Here is a 12,025-nt window from a genome sequence, read left to right as displayed (position 1 = left end):
AACAAATGGTATCCATAATACTAATACTAAATGGTGAATACTCTCCTTTCATTTAGAGCTTGTGCATCATGAATGTTAAACACAAATTTTATTTCAAGTTATAGTTTTTCATATTCAAGTTATCATATTACTATTGGTACCTTGCAAAATCCAAAAATCCCCTTAACAAATGAGTTGCAGTGTTGTTAATATATTAATATCTCGATAATATTTTCATGAGCACTTGTCTTTTTTTAACAATAAATCAAATGTATTTCTAAGCCACTCATAATTCTACAAATGTTTCAAATTTATCTTGACCTTGACATTAAGAAGAGATAAGAAGAGATGACAACATTGATATTGTTGGCCTAAAAATCATTTGTTGGGAACTTATTGTTTTCTTACCCGTATTTTAAAGTTCTTCCGAATTGAAATAACACATGTTGAATTGTATAGGGATTTTTTGTTCTTATGTACTCCTAAAATAAACGTTTACATAATTGTTATTTAAAAATAAACTTAAGGGATATCACCAAGATAAATAATAAAAACTGGCTGGCTCTATAGCTTTACTATCAACCAATGTGTCATGTTTATATGCACTTGCAAGTTATAGGGGTCCTTTTCCAAATAGTTGTACTTTTGATCTATCATTTCCATCTTATCTCATGTTAATAATTTGTCTAATTTTATATAAATATTTGTGTTTATTTATACTTCTACCTTACAATGATTGTAATTTTTATGCAATTTAAATATTCATTCAGGGATAAAAAAAAATAGATCGAATATTAATAGTTAACCTAAATAATGATTTTAACCAATAAAGCGAGTTGTCTTTTAGATAAATAATACAAATCACTTTTATTTTTATTGGATATTTTTTTGGTTTCGTTTTATGCAATTGACCCTCTCAACAAGATGCGCTTGGCGGGCTAGCCCATTAACCTTTTTATCTTTAGCTTCTTTTACAGTATCTTAACTCTCAAGTTTAGAGTGAGTTTTTTTACAAAAATTAATTAAAATAAAGTTTATATTATTGGTTAAATTAATTTTAAAAAAATACAGATAATCCTGGATTGTATCTGACAATAAAATAGAAATATAAGAGAGGTGGAGGAGCTTTTTTTTTTTTTGGCAAAATTGAAAAGTAGTGTTAATTTGCACAATATATTTGTTCATTTAGAAAACACAGCTTATGTATTTTAATAATAAAATAAAAATACATTATTATATTACAATCTTACGTAGTCCAAAATGCATTACCTAGTTGGTCAAGTTTAAAAATGACTTAAAGTTATTGATTTTTTTTCCGTTTAACCTTGTATAATAACGATATACATATAAACTAAATTATAGAAATGATCTTTATGGTGTACTTACAATTGCACTTTGAATCCAAGTTTAAAAAATGTTGTATCTTCATTCTTCATTATTTTATTTTGGGATATTAACTAAACTATCCATTATATAAAAAATTATCCGTTATAAAAAAAATGTTAACAAAAACGATGGTTTTATAAGACTATTACGGAGGATGCTATTTGTAAGTATGTAGATAAGAGAATGAAGACTAGAGAATGTCTCACTATCCATGATATGTGTTGGCATTACTTGGATGTTGCATGTTGAAGGTTCTTAGTTTACATAGGATTATGATCTTATGTCTTTTGAGCAGGAGCTCCATGCTGTAGCCTGTAAGGTACATTTTTAGGATAGTTTTTGAAGGTTGGTTGAAACACCCTTTGTATAATTTGTATAAGCTAAAAGAAATAATGTTTTCTTTAAAAGCATCAAACCATTTTAAAAACTATCAATGCAGAATTAGGTCCCAAAACTCATTTGAATAGTTTAGTTCAAACCTTTGTCATTTTCAAATACAAAGGTGATCAACCAAATATTATTACAAAAGTTTAACTGAAACCATCAAACATTATGGTCTTTTAAATTTCCAAGCAATCTCTAACCAAATATTTTATTTTAATTCGATGAATAGATATCAAAATAATAATGTTAGGTTTGGATAGTTTAGTTCAAACTTTTATAATTTGAATAGAATGTTTATAGTTTTCAAATATAAAGGTGATCAATCAATTACCGTTACAAAAGTTTAACTGAAACCATAAAATGTTAATGATCTTTTAAATTTCCAAACAATCTCTAGCCATATATTTGTAACAACGTAAATTTTCAAAACAATTTTTATTTTTAATTCATACTTTCAATCACATGATAATCTCAAAACATAACGTATCACTGTGTCATACAAAACATGTCCCCAGAATCTCAATAACATAAACTCTATGAGTGTGTACGGATCATGCTGGCACCTTCCCGCGATCCTCGCTAGTACCTGAAACACATAACACAACAACTGTAAGCATAAATGCTTAGTGAGTTCCCCAATATCCACATACAACACATAAGCCACTCGAGGCTATAACTCGGTATGACCCTCCGGTCAATGTGTCTCAGCGGGACCCTCCAGTCTCGTAACTTATTGGACCCTCCAGTCCAGTCTAGCTCGTTGGACCCTCCGGTCCGGTCTAAATCGTTGGACCCTCCGGTCCGATCTATATAACACATGGCATACATATATCACAATGCACATAAACTCAAACATACACATAACACATAAGACCCTCCGATCTGCACATAGATACTACTCTAGGTAATGTATAGTGAGAAGACTCACCTCGTATGTCGAACAGATCCTATAAATGTTGTTGCTACACTCCGGCTTCTATCACTAAAGCCAAACCCACAAATAACCCCATTAGGATCTAAGACCAACCTTCTCATATTATGTTTAAACATGATACACCAACCTGGTCCATGAATAACTCAAGTCCATTAGGCCCAACCATGGCCCAATTTTCCAAATTGGGCCCAAACCCTCATATGGGCCTTACCCTAAAGCCCATCTAAATATTCTAGTCCATTTGACTGCTCTTGGATGACCCAAACACCAAAGCCCAATAGGACGGCCCAACACAAGGCCCAAGTAGAAATTAGGGTTTTCACATAAAATGACGATTATGGTTAAGTATTTCTCACTTAACCCATTAAGTCGATTATTCCACTAATAGATCATATAATAAAATTGTCATGGGTTTTATCTTCAGTCCACTAGTCCAAACGCGGGTCCCAATACGCCCAAATCAACAAACCCAAAATTAGGGTTTTCTAAACCCTAATTAGGGTTTCTAGCCCAATAGCCATCCAACAAGCCCATATCAAGCATTTGGGCCGGTTAGGGTTCACTGTACCAAGCACCACCCACTACCACCCCAAGTAATGGTGGTCATTGGGCTCAAGGCGACGGCCACCACCTCGCGGTGGTGGTGGTAGTTTTTCCCTCAATCCCTCCACCAAAAATGCTAACACAAGACTCATTTCACAAGGCATTCTCGTACTCATCACAACAAATATCCACAGCCACCACCATATGGCAGCTGGTGGTGGTGACGCGGCGGCAGGAGGCGGTAGCCACCACCTTGTGGTGGTGGCAATGGATTTTCAGCCACATAACATTCATCCCACGCCTCAAATACCGAAAGCAACAGAATACTCAAAACAAACTCATACACACACCCACAGCCACATCCCACGGTGGCTGGTGGTGGCAAGATGTGCCAGAAAGCGACCAGAGCTTAACTGGCGGCAGCCATGGCGTCTCCAATGACATAATCACAACAGCTAGCGAGGAGGAGAAAGGTGGGTTGCAGTTGGACTTACCAAACAATTCTGGTGGCTCACGAACTGCACACGACGACACAGCGGTTCTTTTCCATCCTCGGCGGTTCTCCAGCGGCTCCATCGCCCGACGCCTCCGGTAGCTGACGTCGCAATGGAGATCCTCAATGACAGCGTAGTAATCAGCGGTGCACAGCAACGAGGCAGCAGCGTCCAGATCGGAATAGTGAACGGAGGGGGTGGCGGTTGCTAAACATCACACGCATGGCGGCTGAATAATCTAGGCTAGGGTTTGAAACTAGATGCACGTGAGGAAGGACTGCCGGGTCTAAATCTCGTGCCTCTATTCAAACACATTTGCTCTTTTTACAATATTAGCCCCTCCCCCACAAGATCTTTTCAAAACAGATCCAAAAGTTACCATTTATCCCTTTCATAACAAATTCCTTTCAACCTAAGTACATAATTTACCAATTATACCTTGCCTTCCGGAATCCCTTTCGAATCAAGTCCAGAACTTACTCTTTTGACCCTCAAAATCCACAATTATATCAATTGGCTCCCCAATACCAAGACCCTGCTAAATATTATTTATTTTAGGGCTATTATTCATTAATAAATCTTTATCTACGTATTTATTTAATTAAATGGGATGTTATAATATTTTATCTTAATTTGTGAGTAGATATCAAAATAATAAGTTAGGTTTGGATAACTTAGTGAGTAATACCAAAATTAGACATTGCAATAAAATTGAATAATGAAAATAACTCATTTTCCAAGTCCTAATTAACAAAACATTTTAAACGCGTGTCCAACAATTTTGAGTAAAGGAGTTAAGAAGTTTTGATATATTTATTTAAAAGGGAAAATGACAAAAATGTCCTAAGAACTTTCTAAGGTTGGTCTATTTATCTCCTAAACTATTTTCATGACTTTATGATGGAACAAAGTAGTTTTTGTCGAGTCGATTACGTCCTTTTGGCTAAAGTGAAGGGGTCACCCGGTTACCCCTTTACCAAATTGACTTTTGTTAACCAATTTTCCCACCTTGACTTTGAATTTTCCCAATTTTGACTATTTGCATTGATTTTTCATTACCGAAACTTAAGCAGTGTTGAAATCAATCGGAAATTCAAATTTGCCAATCCTTAACTTCTTTAACCAACCATCCATAATGAATTTTATTTCCCTAACCAAAACTCACTTCATCTAGGTCACCACTCCAAAGCATTTGTATCATTTGTCAAATTGATTTTTGCTAAACCCAAAACTTGTGGAATTCAAATTCATCATTCAATTCCAAGGAACATCAATTTTGACTTTCAAATTCATTCCAATTTGATTACAAAGCTTCTAACAATTCAACTAATCACTTCAATAAGGTCAACAAATCAACACCTTATTACACATCTTATTATGAGTCCTTCGACAAACACCAAATAATCAACATCTAGTAATTTTTCAAATCAAACACAGTTATTGTCAATATTTTTTGTGCTCATCCAATTGTTCTTCAGCAAAAATCATAAAATCAATCATCAATCTTTGAGCCCAAAAGAATTTCATCGTCGATAAAAAAAAGAACTTTAATATCCAGATGAAAATATGTTCGATAAACCAGATGAAAGAAATCGAATCAAGAATACGATCGACCAAAGAGATAAAAGTTCTTTACAAATTTGTATAGATCGAGAACAAAATAACTTGATTTTGTTCGAACAAAATGTAGAAGTAGAATTTAGTTGTGAGGTGTTAAATGTCATTTTAATGTTTCGTTAGTTTGTAACTTTATTACAAGGACATATATGTTTCGAAGCTTAATGTAATAGTCCCTTGTATTTTTTGTTCACTTTCATCTTTCCTATAAATAGGGAAGTCTACTAGAGTAGATAAGAACTGAGCTTTTGCTTTGCTTATTCATGTAACCTTGTCTATTCTCTCTGTACTGGTTGAAAGCTAATTAGAGCTAAACATATTATATTTACTTCTTGTGTTCATCAATCATACTTTACTCCGATCTTATTATTCATTCTCGATTTCATTGCAACTACATTTTGTATTAGAGCAGGACTAATACAAAATTGATCTGTTTTTTTTAATTTTTGCATAAGTTTTGAGTCTCGTTCTAGATTTCAATTTTTCGCTCTTTTGCATCAGAAATTCATCCTAGATCTACTGTTGTGAGTTGATTGTGCGGTATAGTTGCTAATTCGAGTGTTTAATTGGTGGTTATCAAGAGTTTTATTTGTTTAATTTTGTTCAAATTCAAGGTTTTCTCAAATTATGTCTGTGCGTTAATGGCGAACTTCAACATGAACACAATGACGTCTTATTCTCATCTTCTTGGTTCATCGACTAAAATTCCGATGCTGATACCCGAGTATTATGATCAGTGGGCTGATCGGATGGAAGATTACTTAATTGGAATCGATGAAGAGTTATGGAAGTGTATTCTCGGTGATGTTCGTCCACCTACTGTTGTTCAAAGTACTAGAAATTCTTCTACTAATTCAAATGTCGTTGAACAAGCTGAAAGATTAGCAAAGAATGAGAAGAAGTGCATGAGAGAACTCAGAGGTGCTCTACCTCCTGTTGTTTACAATTACGTTCGTAGTTGTAAAACTGCTCAAGACATTTGGAATACTCTGAAGGAAAAGTTTCAAGGGAATGAAAAGACAAAAATCGATTCAGTGAAATTTTTTTTGGTTAAATTAAGAGAATTCAAACAAAAAGATCCTGAATCTATCGAATTGTACTACGGTCTTCTTAATGAGCTAATTTACAAGTGCAACCGATATGGAATCACCAAGTCAACAATGGAGTTTAATCTCACGTTTGTTGTAGGGCTTCGCAAGGAATGGCAAAATATGAGTTTAATGGTGAAGACTCAACAAAGTTTCGATAACTTTTCGTTGAATGATCTGTACAATTTGTTGAAAACTCATGAATCCGAAGTTAATGAAGTTGTTGAAGAAGCGAATATTATTTTGGGAGGTTCGCTAGCTTTGGTTTCGATAGTAATTGGAAGGGAAGCAGAGATAGAAGCTACTGAGAAGGAAGGTTCGGATGATGAGGGTCTGATTGTGAATTCTAATGATGAGGTTGTTGCATTTTACTCTAACCACCGATTAAAGAAATTCTTTAAGAAGCCATTCAGTGCAAGGTCAAAAAATAGTGAAGTGAAAGGAAGTGTTGTTGGGAAAACTGGAGGTGATGAGAAGAAGGAAGAAAAGAAGGAAGTTCGTGATAAAGAGGAAAAGAAAGAGAAAAAGCTTAAACGAGATGATGGATTTGATTGTCATTATTGCAATGACGCGAATCATATGGCATCTGACTGCATGCTTCTTAAGCGTGATGAGAAAAAGAACAAAGTGAAAGATGAAGCTTATTATGTGGAAAGGCTAGAAGAAGTTCGTGCAAAAGCAAAGGTTTTGTCTTTGGTGGCCAAGGGTGTAGATGAAGAAGATGGCACATACCAAATTTGGTCTTTAGGCTCGGACGATGAGAGATGTGAAACCCTACACACGGGACGATGTTTGTTGTGCATGAGGAAGGATAGGAAGAAAAATTAACCGGGAAGTGCTTTGTGACAACATCTTCGCATAAATCTCCAATGACTTCTCAGGTACGTTCTGTTTTACAATCTTCTAATATTCCTTCAAGTGCTTATGTTTCGATTTTATCTGAGTTTGATGCAGCCGTTACTTACATTAATGATTTACTTATTCTGCTAGTAATGAGGCTAGGAAGTCAAATATTCAACTCTTAGAAATCCAGAAGGTGTTAGATTCGAAGAAAATAAAAATCGAATACTTAGATATGCAAATAACAAAATTGGTGTGTAATAGGGATAATCTTAATGCAGATATTAAGCTTTTGTTAAAACAACGAAATATCTATTGTAACTCTGCCAAAAGATTGTATGGTAAATTGATAGCTTTGCATCATTCTTCGGACATTAGCAAAGAAAAACATAGGAAACTTTTGCCCTTTTTAGCATACGAAAGGAGAAAATTGATTCTATTTCCTATGATTGTGAACAAACTATTGTTGATTTTGATAAAGTGCCAGATAATAGATATGCATATGGAATAGTAAAAATTGATGAATGTTTGAATGCTAATGAATTAGTTGATATTGTAAATGACACCTTGACCAAAGACGAACATATTAAGATTTTGAAAAGAACTGAGAATTCAAAAACTGATTTTCAAAACAATTATGCTGATATTGAAGATGATTATGACAATATTAATGAAATTGAAGAAGATGATGTTATTGATTGTTCTCAGTTGTCTATCTTTAATGTCGCTCCAATGGCTAAAGGCAAAGAAAAATGTAATGATTCTGAGGTTGAAATTGACAATAACCAACCTTCAACTTCGAAAGTTTTTTATCATGACCATGTAATTGCCGAAGATAGTCAAACAGACAGTGATGATAATGAAGAATTGTCAACAGAGACAAATGTTCCAAAAGTATCAAAAGAAAACATAATACCTCGAATCGTTGAAGATCAAGTGTATGAAGAGACAAAGGAATTCGACAAAATCATGAAAGAAAAAGGTTCTCATTATCTTGAACCCAATTCTGTGGTTTATCCAAAATTCAAGTGTTCGGATAATGTCATTTTTCCGAACCAAGTTTTTGTTACAACGGGTAATGGAGAAAGTGTAAAACCCGAAATAAAAAAATTGGCTGAAGAGGATAATAAGAAAACTTCAAAGGAAGGATTCTTTTCGAATCAAAGTACCGTTGAAAACAACCTTACCAAAAACTCTTACACCTTTCAACGTCAAAAACCAAGTCGAACCTGGATTTTTAAAACTGACAAATCTAAACTTGAAAAACAAACAAACGTCAAAGTTACTAAAAAATCACAACAAATTTGGATTGAAAAATCTGAAAAATCAAAAGATGTTTCAAAGAAGGATGAAGTTATCTCTCAAAATGTCAAAATCAATTCTCAAGCTTTTAAAGATCAAGTTGACAAGGTTTCGAAAGAAAACAAAATTTCAAAGAGACAAGCACGAAAGAAATTTTTTTGGCATAGCATTCAGAAGAAACAAAATGTTTTGCTTAACAATTCTTCTGAACAGAAAAAGTCTCAACCTATTCAGACTTCTTTTGTAAAGAAAAATGTAATCAAACAAAATCATACACAAACTCAAAAGAATTTGTTTTCACAAAAAGCACGAAATGATTTTTCAAAATCTATTCAAAAACACAATGTTCAAACTTCTTATCATGAAAATTACGTGCAAACTCAACATACAAAAAGTTTTGGTATGAATTCACAAAATCACAAAGTTTCACGAAATAATTTTTCAAACCATAATTATAAATCAAGAGAACAAAAGGATTATCATCGAATTCCAAATAAAAATCAATTTTTGAACTCTCAAAAGGTTTTTCAAAGAAATAATATTGGTTATCAAAATAGATTTCAAAATCGTTATACTCCTAATATATCAATACGAAAACCAAAAAGACACTATGAGAAGTTACAAGTTTATGGACGAAAATTCGAATCTTACAAGCCTGATCCAACTCCTTTTCCAAATCCACCCTCGAAACAATCAGTAAAATCTTTATTTGTTAAAGGGGAAAAATATGAAAAATATCAATCATTGGTTGGAAGGTAAAAGAAAGAGATTCCAATCTGCGAAATTTTCTCAAGAAATGATCAAGGAGGAGTATGAGAAATATTTGAATGAATCATCGAATGGAAGTTCATCTTCACAAGAGTCGAATATTTCTATCAAACAATGGAGAGCTCTTCCAAAGGCAACGGTTATTGTGAAACAAGCTGAGAAGCAAAAGGAAAAAAGTCAATGAAGATTTTAAACCAACGAATACTTACTTTCCTGTGCCTTTAAATAACGAAGTAGAGTTAGTTGATAATCTCAAGTCTAAAGTTCATAAATGATCAAATGATCTTCGTTTCACAGAATCTGTTAAACTAATAACCAAGGACCCAAATAGCCTTGGGGACCTAAATTCTTTCATTAATTGCAGGTTATGAGTGACGAGAAATATAATGACAAATGGTATATTGATAGTGGTTGCTCTCATCACATGACTAGTCGAAAGGAGAATCTTCATGATTATAGAACTTTAGAAAATGTTGGAGTAGTGAAATTTGGCAACAACAACAAATGCCATGTACGAGGATATGGAAAAGTCACAAATAGGAATTTCATAGTCAACAGAGTTGCATATGTCGAAGGTCTTCAACATAACTTGATAAGTGTTTCGCAACTTGTTGTGGTCACTGACAATCAAGTGGTGTTTAACAAAGAAGGAAATGTGATTTTGAACATTGAAATAAAGGAAATCTTACTCAAATGCAAACGAAAAGGAGACATGTTTCCTCTTGACATCAATCCAATTGTTGGGATTCCCTCAGTTTGCTTACTTTCAAAAGCTTCGTCTGACGTTAGCTGGCTTTGGCATAGACGATTATCACATTTGAATTTTCGAAATTTAAATAAATTGGTGGTACAAGATCTGGAAAGAGGTTTACATGTGTTAAAATTTGATAATGATACTTTGTATGCAGCTTGCGAACAAGGAAAGCAGCACATACAAGGTCATCCTATTGTGATTGATTCAAAGATTGTTGAGCCTCTGGAATTACTTTACATTGATCTATGTGGACCCTCAACTGTTGAGACTCTCAACAAAAAGAGATACATATTAGTCATTATTGATGACTTTTCAAGATTTACATGGGTATATTTTTTAAGACTCAAGTCCGAAACTGCTCAAGCATTGATCGACTTCATCAAACACATTGAACTAAGTTTGAAGAAACAGGTTCGCAAGATTAAGAGTGACAATGGCTCTAAATTTAAGAACATTGTTCTTGATTCGTTTCTAACAGACAAAGGAATTTCACATAATTTCTCTTCACTTTACACTCCTTAACAGAATGGTGTTGTAGAAAGACGAAATTGTTCGCTTTGTGAATCTGCACGAACGATGCTCATATATGCGAATCTTCCTCAATATCTATGGGCCGAAGCAGTTGCTATTGCATGTTTTACACAAAATCGATCGTTTATTCATCGTCGGTTTAACATCACTCCTTATGAAATTATCAGCAACCGTAAACCAAATGTTAAATTTTTACATGTTTTTGGTTGCAGGTGCTTTATCATGAATCTCAAGGATCATCTTTCGAAGTTTCAGCCAAAAGCTGACGAAGGGATATTTTTGGGACATTCGCACAATTCGGTTGCTTACAGGGTGTTAAGGAAACTAACCAGAAAAATTGAAGAAACATTTAATCTCACTTTTGATGATTATTATGTTAAACAAGCTGGTAAAATCTTTGAACAAAAACCAATAATGAATGAATCAAATAATGAATCTTAAACTTTGAATTCGTTAGATTTTGATTATGATCTGATTTTTGGTGTTCCAGATCATGCCATTGATGTTGAAGTTAATGTTGATGGTAATCGTGTGCCTGAAGCATCGAAACATTCAGATTGATTCCACTCTTACACAAGATAACAATGATTTGTTTTCATCAACCAATTCTTTCACAAATAACGAAAGTCTGCCAGATAAGACGAATGTTTAAGTTGACGGGGAGAGAGAAAGAATAATTGTTGATGTTGAGGAGGAGCATCAAATTATTAATCCAATTGTTGAAGGGGAGCAAGTTGGAAATAATACAAATGTTTCGAATGATCAAACTGATGTTTTTCATGATATTAATGATAATTTTTCGAATGTAGGTGAAGGATCTGAAACTGAAGAAATGTTTGAAGATGCATCATTGGAATTTGATCCTGCATATCCTCCAATGGATGGATGGATTAAAAGCAATCCTAAAGAGCAAGTTTTAGGTGATCCACATGAAGGAGTGCTTACAAGGGCTCAATTACGTGCAAAGAATGAGGTGCTTAATGTAAATCAAGAATTTTGCATGTTTAATATTTTTATTTCAAAAATTGAACCTAAATCAGTCAAAGATGCTATGGAACATCCTGACTGGGTTGTTTCTATGCAATATGAACTTGTTGAATTTGAAAGAAACAAGGTATGAAGATTAATTCCCAAACCAAATGATGTTTCAGTTGTGGGCTTAAAATGGATCTTTAAAAACAAAATTGATAAAGACGGTAATGTTGTACGAAATAAAGCTAGGCTTGTATTAAAGGTTATTCGCAACAAGAAGGTATGGACTATGAGGAAACCTTCGCCTCTGTCGCAAGACTCGAGGCTGTTCGAATATTTTTAGCCTATACAGCACACAAGGATTTTGATGTCTACTAGATGGATGTAAAGTGTGCGTTTCTTAACGGTGAACTCGAAGAGTCTGTGTACGTTG

General features: G+C 34.0%; 1 long non-coding RNA gene across 1 annotated transcript; it reads right to left on the bottom strand.

Annotated features, from left to right (window-relative positions):
* Positions 1-2,169: 2,169 nt before the first annotated feature.
* LOC145071340 (uncharacterized) lies at positions 2,170-3,999 on the bottom strand. Its single transcript, XR_013690405.1, has 2 exons — positions 3,721-3,999; positions 2,170-2,335 (listed from the first exon to the last, which is right to left on the bottom strand). It is a non-coding gene; the product is annotated as an uncharacterized LOC145071340 (long non-coding RNA).
* Between the last annotated feature and the right edge of the window lie 8,026 nt (positions 4,000-12,025).

Source organism: Lactuca serriola, chromosome 8 (assembly GCF_051521515.1).
Source record: "Lactuca serriola cultivar US96UC23 chromosome 8, Lser_US96UC23_V15, whole genome shotgun sequence".
NCBI classification, from domain to species: Eukaryota; Viridiplantae; Streptophyta; class Magnoliopsida; order Asterales; family Asteraceae; genus Lactuca; species Lactuca serriola.
This window is presented reverse-complemented; position numbering and strand designations above follow the sequence as displayed.